This window comes from Rhamphochromis longiceps, linkage group LG8, assembly GCF_057381845.1.
Source record: "Rhamphochromis longiceps isolate RC_006_pf linkage group LG8, R_longiceps_female_GT1.1, whole genome shotgun sequence".
NCBI classification, from domain to species: Eukaryota; Metazoa; Chordata; class Actinopteri; order Cichliformes; family Cichlidae; genus Rhamphochromis; species Rhamphochromis longiceps.
The window spans coordinates 11798707-11820680 of NC_140564.1; the positions used below are offsets into that span (position 1 = coordinate 11798707).

The 21974-nt window shown below is 38.0% G+C and overlaps 1 long non-coding RNA gene across 1 annotated transcript in view; it reads left to right on the forward strand.

Moving 5' to 3' along the window:
• LOC146663144 (uncharacterized) overlaps positions 1-21974 on the forward strand; it is a 34015-nt gene that overhangs the window by 1878 nt on the left and 10163 nt on the right. The gene's annotated exons all lie outside the window — the stretch shown is intronic.

A 21974-nucleotide genomic window follows, 5' to 3' on the forward strand; every position in this document is an offset into this window, starting at 1 on the left:
TCCCGCAGCTTTCCCAGACATATAGTTGAGCTTTTTTACCTCCTCCACTTCCTCTACTATGACCACAATGTTTTTTAGTGGTATTCTGTCTGACAGCCTGATAACAACAATGATGTGCACCAGAGTGACCAACTGAGTGTCAGTTAGTTGGTCACTGTGACCATAATGACAGTTGTACAGTTATTCATACTGGCTAACAGAAACAGATTTGTCTTTGCATACAGTTTATGAATGCAGATTACTAAACATCCAAAGATGGTCACTTCTAGCTCAGAAAAAAAAAATCAAAAGATAAAGAAAGAAAAGTGTTGACGGCCAAGACATGAATGCTAAGGCAACAAATGATGAGTTCAAAACCATATGGTGACACCAGGGTGGCTACATCCATCTTATACATCCAGCCTATGATACATATACGTTGTGAAATGAGAGTAAAGTACCCAAGACATAATTAAAAGACAGCCAGTGGTGTTAAGAGAGCACTTCAACACATGTAGTTCCTCTTTGCTCTCAACTCAGACAGTTTACCTGCATGCAACAAAAGCTTGCTCAAATGTGATGACTTATAATGATTTCAGGATTCATCTCCTGCCCTGCCAACCTGCTGTAAAGACTCAGTGGTCCCCCTGTAGTTTGAGTAGTCAGCGTTAATCGCTAATGCTCTTTTAACGACAACAATTTACACATATTATGTAAATTGGAGCAATTACCAAGTGGTTAGCTTTATTCCTAATAGCTGCCTGGCTTCATGCCATGCTAATGACTGTTAAGTGCTGCAAGGACCCTGACGGGGTAAATTTCTCTTCAGAACTTCTTGGATAAATAGCAGCAGAACAGCAGGGATGACAAAATGAATCTAGTAAGAAGAAACTGATTATTTGTGTGTCTTGCCTTCTACAAAGGCTTTGGATTGAAGAAGATGAGACACAGGAGTGAGTATTGAATTACCAAAGACATAAGGCGCTTTCATCAAAGGTCCTTCTGATGTGAGTGTGTATGTGTGTCTTTAGATGGGGTGGTAACAGATCCTGTGACGCACATAATTCAAACAGAAACAATATAACAGGCATCTTGTGGCCGCCTAAATCGCACAAGTCTGATGATGGATCAGTTGTACCACAGGTGGGCGATGACTCAAGGGTTTGGAGGACTTAATTACCTCGGTGGTGGTGCATGTGCTGACTGCATGTTGCAGTGGTTATTCAATCTGCAGCTCTGCTAATGCTCGCAGCTTTTTACAATCGTCAGTTCAATAATAAGGAGCTTTACTTCACAATGAGACTGATTTGTCTATTTTTTAGAGAGCCGCTTTGACAATATGACGATAAAGCAAATATAGAGCTTGTGTGAGCAGATTAGAAATGTAGTCTTTGACTTTGATGAGCTGGGACAGCTTTGGTAATTATTTCCTGCGCAATATTTTGTTTGTTTGTTTTTTCTTTTTTTTTGCAAAATGCTTTTTTTCTTTTGTATTTAAAATCCAGGCTGATTTACTGTATTATAAACCAAATACATGAGCAATTGTACTGTAATTAAACTTAAGAGACCTTTTTTCCTCTGCAGAATTGCATTTTTACAATAGCTTGCAGTCAGTTGCAGTTAAAAAAACTAGGTCACATTAGCTACAATCAGAGTCACAAGTTTACTTATGTTACTCTTGAGGTGACGACCTGGTGTTGTGGTGGTGGTGGACAGTTGTTGACCTGTTATATTTTTTACCCTCTGGTCATATCTATGATTAGGTCAAAGTCTGTTTTACATGCTGGTTGGAAGGAGGTCAATATAAAGGATTGTGCAGATTAACAACAGATAGATAAGGTGATGCTAAAGTTGTAAAGAATGATGCAGCTAGCACTTTTCTGCCAGAAAATAAACATGCATTGCATGATAAATTAGCTTTGACCTAAAACAGATGTTTAAGTCACATGTTGCATACCAATGTGGTCACCTCCGTGTTTAATGTCCCCTATGTACCTGTTATCTGGGACAAACCAACCCTTTAGCTATTAATACAGACAAAAACAAATATCTGCTTGTTTGGTTGATTCCTGATTAATTGCAACTGCAACACAGTTATGTAATGCTAAAGATGCTTTGATAAGCTTGACATCATGCGCTACCACAATATGATATCATTTTCTGCTAAATTCATGGGATATAAAAGGTTCACGAGTTCAAAGCACAATGAAGCACTGTTACATTTGTGACATACCAAAATTCAAGATAAGGGTGTAATGCCAGTAAAGCGGTATTTTAATTCAGTTAAGCAGCCTATATAAAATATAGTATATGCCTAAGCACTGTTGGGTTTAAACGGGTATTTCGCTTAGTTGTAATGGAAAAACCCACTAAATGGAAGAGCTGTCATTTTGTTTAGCATGCCATTAGTTATGCAGCCCAACCTCGAAGGTCATGTTTGGAACAGCCATGGTTTACTTTAACAGCACATGTGTTTTTTTTTCCAGAAAACCCACTGATATCATTAGTGCTGTGAGCGAGTGCAACTTCATCTTTTAATAATTCTGCTGGCATTACTTACCCTGTGTCACAATGCTAAACGTTAGTCTTAGCTTAACTATGAAAATTAGCTTGAACAGTAAAAGACTCAGTACTTAGTTTCTAATCTTTATATGTTTATTTAGGCTGTGCTCTAACAGTTAGACTATAAACACTTGTAGCTGTTGGCATGATGACATTGTTTATATAATTTGGATTATTTCTTTATCTTGTCCAAGGTCCATGTCATCATTGTAAATTGTTTAAGCTGTACATTATTTTATGTTATGTTATTTTATGTAGTTAAAGTTTTGGTGCTTTTATTTTGAAAGTCAAGCATGCTTACAAGTCACACTAGTTTCCTTTTTGGGAAAAAGAAAAGGAGAAAAAAGGGGAAAACACCTGTAAGCCCGCAGCAAGAATGGTCTTTATTGAATGTCATGTTAAGTGGGATGGACTTTAACTACACACGGTTAAAGGAAACCTTAGAAGAACGGCAGCTAATTCCCTTTTTGCAGCATGCAGCCAACGAGGTATTTATCGATTTATCGTGTTTTGTTGTACAGTGTTATTTTTGGTGCTGTGTTAATGCTGTCGTGGCTTTGAGAGAGAAGTCTTCAAATAAACCAGTGACTGAAAACCACTCTGCCTGTGCTTCGAGGGAATTATAACACTAAAATGAATTGTAATTATTAAAAGTAAAAGAAAAGCTTCTTGTCTTCTTTAGGTTTCTTGAAGATGTTTCACCATCCAAGAAGCTTCTTCAGCTCTAAGAGCAACTAGTGAAGAGCCCCAGGTTTTAAGCCCTATTGGAGTGTCCCCAAGACGGTCATGGACCCCTTATTGATCACAAGAGCCAAGGTGTGAAAACGGGTGTAGGTCACAACCAGCCAAGGTTTCGGGTGAGCTCATTGTGAAACCTGGCCCCACCCTATCATGTGATTTCCTGAGCTCAGAAGGCCCAGGATGTGAGTGGGCGTTAAGGCTTCTGGGAAGGGATCTCAAAACTGGATTATAGATGGCAGAGAGTTGGTGTCGTCACCCACCGCCTCTGTTCAAAGATGGTCACTCACAGTGGACATAAATGGCTTCTTTCACTCCTCTTTCAAACCATCTGTCTTCACTCTCCAAAATGTGAACATTGGCATCCTCGAAAGAGTGACCTTTGTCCTTTAGATGCAGATAGACAGCCGAGTCTTGTCTTGAGAGACCAAACAACCACTTTATAAACGCATGACTCAACATAGAAGAGCCACCTTGATGGAAGAAGAGGCTTCTCTGATGAGAGGTGCAACTTCTTCAAGGAAACTTAAAGAAGTTCAGACGCTTTTCTTTCCAAGCTCCTTTGACTACGATGACCTGGATGACTGAGAACCTTTACAGATATAATCAATCAATCAATCAATCAATCAATCAATCAATCAATCAATCAATCAATCAATCAATCTTTATTTATAAAGCACTTTTCATACAAAAAATGTAGCACAAAGTGCTTTACATAGTTAAACTTAACATAGTTAATGCTGACATCAGCAAAAATTATCTATGAAAACAATGCCAATGTCATTGTTGGGGATTTCCATACTATCATTGCCGACGTTAGCTGACTGCTGATTTCATCAGGATAACATCAGCTCACATGACCTATGAAAACTGCTCATGTCATCGTGCTAAACATGACGTTTCAGTATCGCCCTTAACCTCCGGGAGGAGTTTAATTCTTGTTAGAAAAGTAGTTTTACTTATAATGGAGAATGCTCACATTTTCATATTACCTGTTTCTAAATAATAATAAAAAACTGAATGATACATATAAATGCATTCTTCTTAAATGCAATATCTGCAATGTTATGGGATTCGCTGGCAGCACGTGTAACAGCTTAAAAAACAACAAGTATTCAGTTCACTAGGTCAAGTCTCCACCTGTTTGTTTTTCTGGTTCTCTCTGCATGTTTTGGTAATTCTTGAATATTCCATCTAAATGATTGTTTGTGATTAATCAGTAACTTTTAGTTTGGCACTCAGCCATCAGTAAATAACTGCAGACGGAGTGTTTTGCAGGCGGGGCCAGGATATCCTGCTACCCACATGCTGCATGTTTACATGTGCAGAGAAAGGTTGACCGTGACTGTTGTAGCACATTCTTGTGTAAATCAGCATATTACCATGCTGTGCATCACTGGTAGTAAAAATGCACAATCATTGAAGTTTACTACAGGTCAGGCTGACACCGACACGTGGTCTTGAAGTGTCACCTCTCCTCCTGACAGCTCCAGCCTTGTCTTCTTTCAGCGCGCTGGCTTTCACGATGACTGAGCGTCTCTTCAGTATCTACTCTCAGCTGTTGTTAGTGACTTGACAGTTATTAACTATAAAAGCTGCTGTCCTTGAATAGACACACACACGCTGTTAACTCCTCTGCTTGCTGCTGCCAGGGGCAACCAGAAAAGAGACACTACAGAACTTACATAAGCTTGAGTTCAGTGATTATACTTTGCAAGGCAGGCTTTGTGTTGCATAGGTATTATTTGAAGTACTGTATTATAATAGCTCGAGTGCTCCCTGTTACACTTGGGTATTATAATATAGACTCTCTAAAGTGCTCTTTACTTTAACTTGTCTCTGGTTTTTGATCCTGAAATTGAAACTGTAACAAGATTGCTATTTTGAAAATGGCGTCCTTTTGCCGACGGCAGTTTTACACCATGCAGATCATTAAACGTTTAATTATTTTCCTTCCCCATAATCTATCATTGCTTTACTCCAGTTTGCTACCTCATCTTGAGCCACCCCTCACTTCTTGAGCCAGACTTTCTTGATCTTGTGGATTATGTCTTCGAGTTTTCTGAGGGTCTTTTAAAGTTGAGTATTGGTAATTAGTGTACTTCTTCTGTTAGGTTTTTTTTTTTTTTTGCATTATTCTTTTGCTTATTTTGTATTGTGCATTTTGAATCCCTATCAGGTGAGTTGTATTGTGTTGTGAGTTTATGTTACATGTCCATATCATCTGATAAAATACAGCTAACAAGTTAACAAACTGTTCCTTTTCTTATTAGAAACAGTACTTCAGCCGGGCCTTTGATTGACCCTTCAAATCAGACCTCAAGCCTGTTTCTCTAATCTCTATGCATCTACTTCCCATCATATGCTCCGTTCACTTATGCAAGTCACAAGATACCAATGAAATAATGTTGCCTGCTTAACAGGAAGGAGTGGTCTGTGAAAAAGGAAATTTTTAAGTGTCTGAATTTTAAGGATGGTCCACATAATTTTACAATGCTTTGCGGTTTGACTAATGCTGCACTGCCTTCTTCTGCAATGAAACTAACTTAGAGATTTAGTGCAGATACTCACATTAATATGCATCAAGTACAGATTAGATATATATAAGGAGATATATCTTATAAGGATTTCTTGTGATATTGAAATCTGTATCTGAATGCAATGTTTTCACCCACAATGCAGAGATAACACTGAATAGACCAATAACAAGCATCAGCTCTGTAGCCACTATAAACTGAAAGCAAGTTTTTTTCAGCAAAGTTTTCTCTAAGCTAATCTTTATCATTCTCAGTGGCAAACCAATAAAGTTGTACAGAAGTGTGTCTTTCAGGTGCAAGTTTAATGATGTTTCACAGCAGTTCTGAGAGTGTGAGTACGGAGAAATGTGTGAAATTAATCAAATGTTCAGCATTTCACATTAACGTGTTCGTGCTAATGCTTCGGTTCTACCTGCTCCTGTCACTGCATGCATCAGCGACCTCGTCAGCAGTCCACTTTAATGGTGCACTGAAACAGGCTGCAGAGAAATGGAGGCACGCTGAATTCTGTGAAGTAAAATAGGGAGAAAAGTTCTTGGAAAATAATATCCTGAATGCAGTTAAGACCAGATCTGGCCGGACAAAGACCAACCTGCTGGAAGGCTTTGGAAAATGTACCTAGATTTTGTACTTTCTGAACTTTTAACTCCTGTTTCATGTGTTTTTCAGCTTTTTCTGTTGATAAAGAGTCCATCTGCATTGCCATTCACACTACACCAAAGTAGTTAAGCAATAGATAAACAATTAAATGACAGAAAAGTTCCTGTTTTACACTAGAAATTCGTGTTTTTATAATAGTGGGTGTACAGTTTCTTTGTTTAAAAAAAACCTTATCTTTCATAAATGGAGGACAGTTTGTACTACCAGATGCTTTTCTGTCTTTTTACACATTAATCATGTAAAGAAACTGAGACAAACTCACGAAACTGAACTTGTTTGTTTCATATTAAAATATACACATTTAGTTCAATGAGGGCAGTTTCACATGTCAGGCCCACTCAAGATCAAAGTGGGCTGTATGTGGCCCACAACATAAAATGAGTCTGACATCCCTGATTTAGAGGCTAATAAAATATCCAGCTTAACTACATACAATGGAATCGCTGAGGTGCTATGATTTCTTTGTTGACAGAGTTCAGGTTTAACCTGTGAATCATCAATAAAAACAGCCAACTGGCAAACAAATCTCCTCCCTTGCAGATGGAAAACCTGGAGACGGGATGGACTGACCAGGATATGACACAAAAAGAAAATAAGAATCCTTGTGGCTTTTATTTGACATCTGGAGAACATCTGGGGCACAGCAATTATTTATACAACATATATAAAAGATTTATACTAGAAAGGAAAATAATAAAAAGTCAAAATTACTTTGATTTCTCTGAAATAATTATGAAATAATTTATGAAGATGTAAATGACGCCAAGCTTACTCTGCATCTACTTTCAAAACAAACATGTTAAAAGCATTTTCCTCAAAATATCTGAAAAGCTAAAAAGCTTAGTTTTAGTTATTTTGTTTTTTATGGATTTAAATGATACATTTCTGACATTCATGTTTGTTCCTTTGGACTTTAACTGTTAATGAGAATGAAATAACAGTGTGAACTGAGTGGAAGAAATATAGCCTTCCCCAGTATCCTTAAACAAGTTTTAATGGGTCCTTTTGCATCTATATTAATATCCATTTTATAACACTTAGAGCTGCCAAAAGATCCGTTTTTGACAACTTTTTAACCATTAATTAATCAGTAGTTGTGGCAACAAACCTGACTTTGGGGAGTGCCACAAAATACAAGCTAGCATGTAATTGTCAATCTGAGTTACTATAACCTGCCTGTAGTTGCTGCATGTCTACAAGTCACTTTGCAACCCATCTCATATACAGTAATTGAATCAATGACTTGTTGTAATGTTGACTGACAGGTGTCCAGATACAGGAAGCTGGAGCCAAGTGGCACGTGCTGGGCCTCGACTTTGCTACTTCAAGTTATTAAACTGAACGTCATTACTAGATTTTAGTTATCCGGTCGTTAAGTGATGACGTGACGAATCCTACTTCCGGGCCTAAAGTAGTCTGCGTTTAATATGGCTTTTGTGTTGTTAACATGTTTAATGTTTTGTATTTTCTTCTATTTAATCTCAAAAAGCTCCTAAAACAGTCAGTGATCACTGTTGACCTCCCTCAGCTTTTATTACCGCTAATCATTTATTTAAGCTCAGTTTTTAAAACCTTAGAATGTAACTACAGCACAGCCCATGCAGCAGTATATGAATGACTAACCTCGTATTGTGGATGGATTATCTCAGTTGTTCTCCTGGCTGAAGTTTGGTCCTTTTACAGCATCCTGGATGCGATTACATTTGTTCCTGACCACCGAGAACACTCACGTTAACTTTTATCGAGTGGAAAACAGTGGCGCGATATGGCAGCCTCGCTTCTGTCAGTCTGCCCCAGGGCAGCTGTGGCTAAAACCGTAGCTTGCCTCCACCAGTGTGTGAATGCGAGAGTGAATGAATAGTGGCATTGTAAAGCGCTTTGGGTGCCTTGAAAAGCGCTATATAAATCCAATCCATTATCCATTATAAAACAAGTTAGCCTGTTTATATTATGCTAACATAGCTGTGTCGCTAGCGGTCACGTAACACAGCGGTCCCCAACCCCCAGGCCACGGACCGGAGTCATTTGGTACCGGGCCGCGAGAGTGAGACTCGGGTGTGAAATGCATGGTTTTCAAGGTTTTTATCAGTTTTTAGCATTATTTTGTTATCGTTTTTTTTTACGTTAACTCGGTTTTCCTGGGTCTTTTCACGTGTGTTATGAATAAATCTTCTTTTTTTCGGTACCAGTACTAGTTTTATTTTGTTGTATTTATCTGTGACACCTTAAAGGCCGGTCCGTGAAAATATTGTCGGGCACAAACCGGTCCGTGGCGCAAAAAAGGTTGGGGACCGCTGACATAACACATTATTATATACCAGCTAGCCAAACTTCAGTAACCCTACAAACGTCACTGCTGTTTAGTTTTCTGTCTTCATTTATGCTGGAAGTGATAACAGAGCTGTACGTTTTAATTTGTTTCCAAAACCCCGCAGTCAGGACATGCTATATTGTATTTAGATAGAAGCTAGCGAGCTAACTTCCTGCTAACTTCTAACTTCGTTAAATGTCATAAATTCTGTTTTCATGGATGCCTGGATGTTAAACTCAATTGTTACACCTGGTAGAGCAGAACGCTGATCATTTAATTAAAGATGAAAGACTTTAGACAGTTTTCAACTCTCAGTAATGCCACAGTGATCGTTTGATATATGGACCTGCAGCGGAGTTTAGACCCAGACACGGCTAGTGACGTCAGACTTAATGACTGGATTGGTGCCTTTTGGAGCATTGTTAATAGATCATGTGATTCCTTTTAGGGCTTGTTGTGAGATCAAGACTATCCAATAATTTTGTGGTTTAGTTTCAGCGAGTGAAATTCTGTTACTTTATTAATTTGTTACTTAAAACTACTTAAAAGATATTTTCAGTAGGGAACTCAAGTCACTTAGTTGCAAACTGGTTGTTGACTGGGTTGTCATGTTGTTGTACTGTAGTTAAATGTTTATATAAAAGTAAAGTCATCATTCTGCAGCAACTAAGTCCTCATTTGTGGAAGTGTTTTTGTTTCAGATCCATGAGGTTCTAGTTGGATTCTGAATGCAGATATTTGTAATTTTGTTTTGTTTTTTGTACATTTCTGTGCTTTTAGATGGTAACAGGCTTGGGATTTTTGCCAGTTTATCTCAGCTAATCACTATATTATCACAAAGAGATTGCTTGTAATAGCCAACTTGACTCCACTCAGACCGATAATTGGCTGATGCCTTCTTATTGCCGTTTTATTGCTGTCTTGATTTACCAAAGTCACTATGAGACCTACTGACCCTGAGTGGTCGCAGACCTGGTTCACATCTTTGAAGCAATGATTTCAAAGGCAAGGAGATCACAAGTTCACGATACCGATATGTTTGGTTATATGACTTATGAGATTAATCATCATCACTTTGTAAATTCTGAATTCTGAACAGATTTTGATGACCACTAAATGACTGTGATTTTTTACTTTGCAATACAATTCGTTAACACAACAAACACAATTTACAGCTCATGCATTTTGAAACTGTTTTTTAACTATTTTATTTATTTCGGAGAAATATGCCTGTCTCTAAAGGGCTTTTGTTCAGCTTTTATTTACTATAATTACAACAGACATGACAGTCAACATAAAAAGGTTCAGACATTTTTTATAGTGCATGTTTGGGGTGTATTTTTTCATTTCTAAAAAAATTAATAAATATTAATTTAACACAATTCTGTGGGCTACATGGGATCAAACATATTGCTCTAGTATTGATCAAATACCACTACCAGTATCAATATTTGGATTGATCCATCAACCTAGATGGAAGCAAAGCTTTGACCAAGAAGAAGACCTTTCAGACAGTTAAATAGCATTGTAACTGTGGCCTTTTGCTCCCTGAACATTACAGCAGTATGGGAATAATATGGTCACTTTTAGTCTGCGGAAATAAAAAAATCAATAAATAATGTGAATATGGTTACTGATCAGCTGAAAAACAATTGAAATTCAACTTTTCATGAGCAGATCAAGAGACAGAAGATGCAATCAGGAAAAGAGAGCACGAGATGAGGAGAGCAACACAGAAATGAAAGAGAATGAAAGAGATGTGAAGAAGAGGAAATAGTTCCAAAGGAGCCATTGTCATAGAATAGAAGCAAAAGTTATGACATCAAATCGAAAACAAAATTGAACAAATCATTGGTGACTACAGTGCGATAAAACTGCTTTATTAATATTAATGCTCTTATTCTTTTTTTCCCTAAAGGTCTTTTGTTGTGGTTATTGTTCTTTTTAGACTTGGATTGCACTCATTTTGTTTATTTCAATTTAAGGTTATGAAAGCCTTTTGATGGAGCACAGTGTATCACAGATTCATTTTAAATTGTCATAAATTGCGCAAGTGATGCAATTACTGGGTAAAAATCTGAGCATTTATGTGCTGAACACAGGCAGGGTTGTGTTACACTGTGGCAAATAACAAAATATGACAAAAATTTGAAAACTACAAAAAAGAACTGCTTGCATGGAGAATGTAGGAGGCTATATTTTTGTTCATTTGTGTGAACGTGCATTTCAGCCTTACAGCCATCATTGCTGCAATAAGCTGTTGTAAAACAGCTGCACATCATTATCACTTCTACAGCAATAAAGGGAGCTGCCTGAGAATGTGATGCAGCAAGCACGAGGCCAGTCCAGCATGTGGGTGTGTTCATGTTTGGTCTTTGCCTAATTGCATAGGAGTGTTCATTATCTATTGCTTTGTCCTTAAGCATGACAAACATGTACCATGTGTTGAATGATTTTATCGTGTGCATCTGGAGCTGTGACGCCAGCATCCATCGTTATCACGTACAAGTTATTATCGTGACTTACACACTGCAAAACAGATTGAGAAATGTATGCAAGTAGAGTTAAGATTGAAACAATCTCTTATGAGAGCCTTGTATTTTCAAAGAAATCAGCTTTGAGACTGGACAACGGAGGATTGCAGCTCTGCTGAAAGGGCAGTGTTTATGACAGGTTTCTTAGAAGTGCTGTACAATCAGACCAGTGTTGAACCTCGCTGGTCAGACCTGGTTTGGTCTGGTTTGGTACATTTTGTGAAACTCCAAGAGGTCAAAACACAAGATGATCACTACATTTTTTTTCATCTATTATGTAAACATAATTAATGCTGTTAAATCCATGCAAATTTTAATTTTAGTTATTTTGGAATAGTTAAAATAATTTGAAATATCTTTTTTTGTTACTAAAAACTTACCCAACAATGTGCCTTAAATGCATCACATGCAGGCTTTCAAGAGGATATGTGGAAAAGAGGACAGCTGTAAAGACACACGATCTGTTTCTTTGTGTGGGATTGAGCCTCTTTAAAACATAGCTGTGCAGAACAGGTAGGCTGTAGGCAACACATGGACAGAGATTTCTTAAATTATTAATGCAGTATTTATCTACATAGCTACATAACAAGCAATGAAAAGAAAACACTGAAATACAGGTTCATTTTTGGATCGGATTTTTCTGCTTTTGGATTAAAATTATAGTTGAAATCACCTAATTTCCATAACAGTTTCAGTTTTAGTCAGCACGACATTTAAAATGCTGGCTTACCTCGGTTGATGTTGCTGCTCATCGGTGCAGACCTGCATGTTAGCACGTCCAGCATACTGTCTTGTTATTATGAAAACAGAGTGAGGTCACCAAACAAACAAGCAAATTATCCATTACTCAACTGGAAATAGTATACACAACATACCTTTTTATTATAAAGTCAAAAATATGTATGCCTTAAAAAGCATCAAATATTGTTTCAGTGTTAGCTTCAGCCTTTTTTACTTACGATTGTATGGAGGGCATATATCTAAGTGGACAGAGTTCAGTAAATCAGTGCAGGTATTACAATAAAAACGCATTTTTGAAAGCAAAGTTAACTTTCATTAACTCCAATATCCTTCCTTGTTGTTGTGTTGTAGTAAGGACTGTTGTGTTGATGTGTCATAAACAGATATTTGTGTGGTTTATAATCCAAACTGAGGTCATTAGTGTACTGTACAAACAGAGTAAATACACAGGAACAGTATAACGTCATAATGTTATTCTCTATAATTTGGCTTTAAGAACTTGAGACTGTTTTAATAGCTTTTCTCTAATCTATTTATGTCATGGATTACTGTAATTGTGGTATATATCTCCTATAAGAGTCTTTTTTATTCACAGCATGAAAAACATACCCTTTCTGGGCCTGGAATGCTTAAAGTGGCCCTTTGATTTAAAAGTCTGTTTAATTGTTAATGTCACCAGGCAGGGAATAAGTAACAACAGAACAGTTTGTGAAGTCTTAATCAAACCTATAAATTACCTACAGTTTTGAGTATATAGGAAACTGCATAATGTGTTTTTTTTCTGTCGTGAACTGATATCTGACTGATCAAACGGTCAGATATTAAAAGCTGGTTGCCAAAAGTGCTAGAAATATTTCCACAGTTTGCCACCAAGATGTGTTTCTCTTCTTGGTTACTGTTTACTGTCGACAGTCTCTCACATCAACAGTCATCAGCCTTGACGTGACATGTTTCACATCGTGTTCTCAGCTTTCAGTTTAGAAATTGACAGCATAAGCCGAGATGCTTTACACTATACGTCACGATGACTCTGGCAGGTTCTACAGTAACTGGTCAAATAACACACTACAGCACCAGTTTACTAGTGTTGTGGACATATCTACCTTGTTACTGTTACTATTTTCTTTCTGTATATGAACTGAACACTTAACACAACAGAAATAAAATGATATGATGAGGGGGGAAAAGCTTTCCTACTTTAGAGTCTGTACCACTGTGACAGACTACAAAACATAGCCTGGGAGTTGTGAATTCTTCATGAGAAGTAGGGAGTGTTTTGGGAGGTGGCAGAATTATACTGCTTCCACTGAAAAGGCAGAAGTCTGAGTGCCATCTGGGAACTTCTCCATTTGTTTTACTGTCATTTGTTTGCTTAGGATTAGAGACTGAAACTATTTGTTTGGGTTTAGTGCACAGTCACATTCTAGGTAAAGAAGCAAAGTCCTGTTAACTTGAAGTTAGATGACTAATGTCTTCAACTAACTTATTCAAAAAATTTTGTTACCACAGTTGCCATAGTTATGCACATTTCAACAGCAGAACACTTGTTTCTTTTTGTTGTTTTCTCTATTTAATTTTTTTTATACAGTGTCAGCTGACAGCAACAATCATTGCAAGTCAGAGGCCCTAAAATATTTGAGAGGACTTCTATGAGCAAGCACTTGGCAACAGTGGGGAAGAAGAACTCACTTTTAACAGGAAGAGACAGAACATGAATGCGGGAGGTGAAGCCATCTGCTGTGACAGGTTGGAGGGTAATGGAAGAGCATGTTTACCATGTCATATGTTTCTTTAAGCCTATCGAGCATCTGAGACTGGGCTGAATTAAGATGGCACCAGTTTATGTTCATTAGCTTTACCAGCTTCTGAAATCATAAAGTGACACCACCTCAGATTAAAGCCAATGTAATGTTTTGAGTTTGTTTGTTTTTTCATTTTATATACAGGGAGTGCAGAATTATTAGGCAAATGAGTATTTTGTCCACATCATCCTCTTCATGCATGTTGTCTTACTCCAAGCTGTATAGGCTTGAAAGTCTACTACCAATTAAGCATATTAGGTGATGTGCATCTCTGTAATGAAAAGGGGTGTGGTCTAATGACATCAACACCCTATATCAGGTGTGCATAATTATTAGGCAACTTCCTTCCCTTTGGCAAAATGGGTCAAAAGAAGGACTTGACAGGCTCAGAAAAGTCAAAAATAGTGAGATATCTTGCAGAGGGATGCAGCAGTCTCAAAATTGCAAAGCTTCTGAAGCGTGATCATCGAACAATCAAGCGTTTCATTCAAAATAGTCAACAGGGTCACAAGAAGCGTGTGGAAAAACCAAGGCGCAAAATAACTGCCCATGAACTGAGAAAAGTCAAGCGTGCAGCTGCCAAGATGCCACTTGCCACCAGTTTGGCCATATTTCAGAGCTGCAACATCACTGGAGTGCCCAAAAGCACAAGGTGTGCAATACTCAGAGACATGGCCAAGGTAAGAAAGGCTGAAAGACGACCACCACTGAACAAGACACACAAGCTGAAACGTCAAGACTGGGCCAAGAAATATCTCAAGACTGATTTTTCTAAGGTTTTATGGACTGATGAAATGAGAGTGAGTCTTGATGGGCCAGATGGATGGGCCCGTGGCTGGATTGGTAAAGGGCAGAGAGCTCCAGTCCGACTCAGCAAGGTGGAGGTGGAGTACTGGTTTGGGCTGGTATCATCAAAGATGAGCTTGTGGGGCCTTTTCGGGTTGAGGATGGAGTCAAGCTCAACTCCCAGTCCTACTGCCAGTTTCTGGAAGACACCTTCTTCAAGCAGTGGTACAGGAAGAAGTCTGCATCCTTCAAGAAAAACATGATTTTCATGCAGGACAATGCTCCATCACACGCGTCCAAGTACTCCACAGCGTGGCTGGCAAGAAAGGGTATAAAAGAAGAAAAACTAATGACATGGCCTCCTTGTTCACCTGATCTGAACCCCATTGAGAACCTGTGGTCCATCATCAAATGTGAGATTTACAAGGAGGGAAAACAGTACACCTCTCTGAACAGTGTCTGGGAGGCTGTGGTTGCTGCTGCACGCAATGTTGATGGTGAACAGATCAAAACACTGACAGAATCCATGGATGGCAGGCTTTTGAGTGTCCTTGCAAAGAAAGGTGGCTATATTGGTCGCTGATTTGTTTTTGTTTTGTTTTTGAATGTCAGAAATGTATATTTGTGAATGTGGAGATGTTATATTGGTTTCACTGGTAAAAATCAATAATTGAAATGGGTATATATTTGTTTTTTGTTAAGTTGCCTAATAATTATGCACAGTAATAGTCACCTGCACACACAGATATCCCCCTAAAATAGCTCAAACTAAAAACAAACTAAAAACTACTTCCAAAAACATTCAGCTTTGATTCAGTTTTTTGGGTTCATTGAGAACATGGTTGTTGTTCAATAATAACATAATAATAATAACATTATTCCTCAAAAATACAACTTGCCCAATAATTCTGCACTCCCTGTATATCAACATCAGCTATTGTGAAGAAAGTGTAGGAATCACGGCTTCATAATCACAACTGCTGGCAGATCAGTAAGAAGAGAGTGGCTCAGGCTGTGAATCAGAAGAAATCAGACAAATAGAAACCTGAACTCTGGTTTCATAACCACATTCTTCATCTGCTCGCTTTGTGTTTGGGAGACTCAGAAAAGGTGAAGGCATGTGTGATTTCCTGTGACTGTGTATGTGTGTGTGTGTGAGGTTTGTTTTTTGTAGAGGAGAGGAAAGGGGTCATCACGTCTATCCCAACATCCCATCTTATCTTGTTTGTGCGTAGAGCAACAACAACAGGACGATGAGCCAACAAACACACCACTGGGCTCCTCAGAGGCTGCCTGACCAAGAAAGGCAGAATGTTACATCGACAGTCTCTTCATCAACACTGGTTATTGGTTGTTGCATGTTGGGAACTAGGGATGGACCACTCTAATACTTGATCAGTTATCATGACACAAAAAGCTAGATCAGATATTGGTGACACTATGCTGCTGTGTGAGCTGTTCAAATGGTCTCCACAGTCTCCAGATCCTAATTCAATAAAAGCACCTTGGGGATGTGATGGAGTGGGAGATTCATATCATGGATGTGGAGCAACTGCACCAATATGAAACAAAGTCTTTGAAGAATGCTTTCAATCGAAATGTGCCACAACGATAATAACCATAACAATAGTTTATTACTATTAGTTTTGTTGTTTTAAGTATTCTTTTACAGGGTAGGAACTGATCACAATATAAAGAAATTTAAGAAAGATTTAGGAAAAAAATGTAAGAAAAACAGAAAACGAAACTGGCTTTAAAGCAAATTTTCACAACAGCTTCTGAAGCCGTTGGTGTCATGTGTTTATAGGAGAACAACACAAGATTTTCCAACAAGTGTGTTATTATCGAAAGGTTGCCTGAACATCATGTGTCATTTCATCGGTTTGTTACAAAAGCCAATGCTATGCTCAAAACAAACTGCCAACTGTTATTTTAATGCTCAGTTGGAGCTTTGTGGAGCCCTTCTCTGTATGTATTGTAAGAAAGGAAGTTTATTTGCCATTTGCCTGGAAGGAAATTATATTTTCCTTTTCCTTTTCTAACACATGTCCCACAGAACTGTCTCATTTTTATCTGTTTAGTTATTTAACTGCCACAGTATACTATTGCTCCTCTAAGAATTGTAGTGTAGTTCCTGCAGGTAGGGTTTTTTTTTATATATCTATAACACGAATTTGTCCAGTGTTCTGGTGTAATGAGCCAAAACCCTTGATCATGTCTGGATTAAAGCCATAGGAGATGTAATGTTACATAGTAGAAGGAAATCTGTGACATTTAAAACAATTTTAAACCTTTGGGACAATGTCAAAAACATGTGTTTCTGGTGATTCTACATATGCAGGTTTATGTAATATGATGGCCCCCAAGTAGCAAGACTGTTTCAATAATGACTTTGATTGTATTACTTCTTCAAAAATTCCAAATTTCTAAGAAGCGAGGATCTAAGGACGACTTCATCAGCAGATCTAATTAACATTTGTCACAGTAAAGCAGCCGTCCCAGTCAGAGGGTCAGCAACAAGCTCAATTTATTTATTTATTTCCATGAGAGTCTTTTACTCAACAGTTACTAAATTTGTTCCAATTCTAAGTATGTCTGTCCCACGATCATTTCACCATATCAAATTAAGAATCCGTGATATAGAAAACATTGAATGGGTTAAAAAAAAAGTAGCTATAACAATGCTAACAGCAGAATTCTGTGGTTCAGAAACTGTATTTCATGGTGTTTTGGAAGATATTGTTAAGTTCTTTGACAATTGTTGTTTGATGGAAAGAGATGTTATACCATGAGTGAGTTTATGTGTGGGGTTATTGACCCTCTGAAGCACAGTGTAGTACATTGAACTGATTAACAAAGAGTGCACCATGTCTGCTTGGGCTATAACAGCATTCTCAATCTTTGTGTGAGTCCTTTGTTGCTAAGGTTTCGCAGCTTGCCACAATATATTTACATACATCAAATCCAAATCTAAAAATGTTGTGATTCTGTGTAGTTTATAGAAAAAATGCAATCTGTAATCAATCTCATGGCAGCAACATGTGTCAGAAAAGTTGGGACAGGTAGCCACCCCTCTACTTTCAGTCTAGTCTTCAAACATAAGAGAAGTGAAGAGTTACAGTTACTGAACTTTAGCCAAAGGAATGTTACATGTTTCTTTATTGTCTGATAGAAAAGTCTATAGAGTCATATGATCCTGAAAAAGAAGACAAAGAAGACTAATAGTCTTGGTTCTTCCTTGTCATTTTATTTTGATTTCATGATCCTTAAAATGTTTTCAGTTAGTGAAAGGTCTGGACTACGGCAGGACATTTTAGCACCTGGACTCTTCTGCTACAAAACTGTGCTGTTGTAATAAATGGTAAATGGCCACCGGGCCCTCTGACCACCATCAGCAGGCAACGGGTGAAGTGTCTTGCCCAAAGACACAAACGAGTCTGTCCAAGCCGGGGCACAAACCGACAACTGTCCGATTACAAGGTGAACTCCCAACTCTTGAGCCACGATCGATTATCTTAACTTATCTAATAAGATAAGATAAGATAAGAAGAGAAGAACTTTATTTATCCCGAGGGAAATTCTTTTGTCATACACATGCTCAATGCAGCGAGAGAGACGGAGGAACAGAGGAATAAGATATACAATATATGCAATAGAATACTAGTATACAGTAATATCCAGTAGGATGGTGCAAAATATAATATCAAATAACTCTAACAAGTAACAATATAACTATATCCTGAAAAATAAATAGCTTAGCTATCAGTGCAGGTGATTCTAAAAGTGGCATAGTACTGTGAAAATGAATAAAAGAGAGTAGCAGCATTATGATGTGGAGATGAAACAAACATTCGATGAAAAACTGTTTGGTGATATTGCACGGTCTGAATGGAAACAGAATAGCTTTGTTATTAATCCTCAGGAAAATCACCTACAGAGTGAGGAAGAGTTGTACAGTCTTATTGCCAGCGGCACAAAGGATTTCTTTTGCTGCATGTGCTCCGATAGTCCATCATGGAGGCGTGCATAGTTGCAGTATGTGGTTTTGCATTGTCTTGCTGAAATATGCAAAACCTTCCCTGAAAATGACATCATCTGGATGACATTACATGTTGCCCTAACACCCGTATATACCTGCATTTGTGGATGGCAGATTGAACTGTGTTCACATGCAGTGATTTCTGAAAGTGTTCCTGAGGCCATGCAGTCATTTCCAGTGTTAGTCAGGTTACCTGAAAAAGTAATCAGTAACTAATTACTGATTACTTCCCGAAGGAAGTAATCTTGTTACTTTACTGATTACTTATTTTCAAAAGTAATTAGTTACTTGGTTACTTTTTATAGCATGATTTACACCCTGAATAGGTAATAAAGCAATAGATCTTTCAGCCCAATTCTACTTTTTCCATCACATAAAATGTAATCAAATGAAAAAGTCTCTTTTTAAAACTTGTTTTATTACTTTTAATCTTTTAACTTCATGCATCAAGCAAACATCAAACTATATGCAACATTCTCTGACTAGAAGACATTTGTTTAACATTTAAACCTATTTTCTGCACATTCCAGCACATGAAATAAAATAGGTATTTGTGTTTACACTGACTTTTTCAAATAGATGCAAGTAAAACACAGCAGAAAATAAATAAAATCAAAGACTAGCGGTCCTGTTGCTCTATTTTCACCTGTTTAGCAGGAGTGGGGTAGACGGATGTTTGCCCTGGTGCAGGTGTGCAGCAGCGGTTGTTGAAGAATCCGTGAGTTTCTCTGTGAATTTCACATTCCAGCGGCAGCGCACTCGGTGCTTGCTCAGAAGTTTAGAGGTTTTTTTCGCTGTAAAAAGAAGTTTTCTTCCCACGCGGTGAACAGCGGACGCTAATGTTTTTGTCACTTTTTGCGGAATCTAACTCAAAGTAAGGTCAGTACTTCCACGCTTTAAACGCTGCACGCTCATACTCTCTCCCGCACCCTACATGTGATCCATCCATTTATCTGCACACAGCTGTTGCCACGAACGTCGCACTCGCTTACGTCATTGTCATGAGACACTCTCGCAAAAAAATCACGGTTTTAGTAACGCAGTAACGCAGCGTGCTTACGGGAAAGTAACAGTAATCTAATTACCTTTTTTGCAATAGTAATGCCTTACTTTACTCGTTACTTGAAAAAAGTAATTTTTTATATAGCGCTTTTCTACTCTCCCAGAGTACTCCAAGCTCTACAACATGCCACATTCACTTTCTTCTATGATTTTAAGTGCTTACTAACTAACATTCATAATCCGATGGTTGCATCGGAGAGCAACTTAGGGTTAATATCTAGCCCAGGGATGTTCGGCATGCAGAATAGCGGGAGCCAGGGATCGAACCACCGACCTTCTGATCAGTAGACCTGCTCTACCTCCTGAGCTGCAGCCAGCCTGAAAAAAAACCCATTCCTGTTTGTTTTGTTTTTTTCAATATTATTTTTTGGCATTTGCCTTTATTTAATAGTGATAGTAGAGACAGAGAGGAAGGCGGAGAAAGAAAGAATGGGTAAGACAGGCAGCATTGGGCCACAGGTCAGATTCAAACCCAGCTGCTGCCTTCTGGCCATGGGCCACCTACTCACCCACTGGTGCTAAACTGATGCCTAGCATTCCTGTTTTTAATGCAGTGTTATCTCAAGGGCTGAAGACAAGCAACCAATATAGATTTTTAGCTTTGTCCCTGATTGGATTTCTCCAAATTCTCACAATCATTTGATAATATATATAAGATTTTCAAAGTCTTGGGAATATTATTCTGAACAATTTGTAGATGCAGTTTTTTTGCAGATTGGCGTACCTCTGCTCATCTTCTGAGAAGTTTTTTTTATACCCAATCAGATTACTGACCTATTGTCAGTCAACTTTATTAGTTGCACAACGTTCCTCCAGCTGTTTCTTTTTAGTACCAGTTACTTTTCCAACTTATTTTTGGGATGTGCTGCCATCAAATTCAACATTAACTGATATTTTTCATGTGATATTAACATGCCCGAGTTTAAACATTCGATATGTTTTCTATGCTCTATTGTGTATAAAATGTGGGTCTATGAGATTTGCAGGTCATTGCATTCAACAAAATAAACAATCTTTGCTAAGCAACACAGAAGAATTATCATTGTGCTGAAGTAACTTAGAGCTGTGTGTGTGCTTAAGTAATTAATCGTTTATGCATGTGCATGCACGCTCATGAGTGCGTGCATGTGAATGACGGTACATTAGTGATTAAAGGTCACAGTCTTTATCTGTGTAACCTTGCTCATCCAAGCACAGGATGATCCCTCCCAACATTCTCTCTCATCACTGTGACCTTCCCACAGTGTTCAGCGTCTCAGCTTCTCACAGCTGTGCTTCTCACACACATTTGCAATTGTATGCTTGTGAGGACAGTAATGGGCAAAATGGATTTCCTATCTGCACCTCAATCTTTACTATAACCTAATTCTAACATGACAAATCTTTGTTTTGTTTTGTTTTTTTGCTGCATCCCATATGGCAAGATCAATTATATTACAGCTCACAACATCCTAAACACACAGTATTTGTATTCACAGCCACTGTGTAAACTCATGAACAGAGACAAGAGGTAATGATTGTCCTTTTACACGCTTAGCTTATGACCCTTTTCATGGGTAGGGACATAGACACTGGGTTTTGTGTCGTCATTTATTCCTACTTTCATTGAAAAGGGCAATCTCAATGGACACAGTGAATAAACCAATGATGCAAGTGCAATAACAACTGGAATTTGGATGTTCTTTCCTATTTTGCATTGTAAATAGCTGGCATTTCATCTGAAAACAACAGATATCAGAAGGAGAATTTTAACACTGCAAGGATGATATAGCAAAGACTGGTTTGGTGACAGTTAACTGATCAGTTCAATATTTCTTTTTCTTTTTTTAACATTATTTTTTGGGGCATTTTGCCAAAGTGACGAGAGAGGGGAGATGGGCCACGGGTCAGACTTGAACCCAGTCCACAGCTTTCTAGACATGCGGCATGTGGTCACCTGCTCACTCCATGACCTAAAATGGAGCCACAGAAGTTTACTTTAAAATTATTATGCACAGCTACTTTCAGTACTATTGATATTTATTTAGACTCTTTTTTTCTCCAGTTGCACCTTCTCAGTTACCTTCAGTACTTACCTCCTCCAAATCATCAGTCTGTCTTTTAGACCCCATTCCTACAAGACTGCTCAAATAAGTCCTACCTTTAATTAATATGTCAAAATTAAATATGATCCTTTTCAGTAGGTTTCAGAGCTTATCATGGTACAGAAACAGCTTTAGGTAA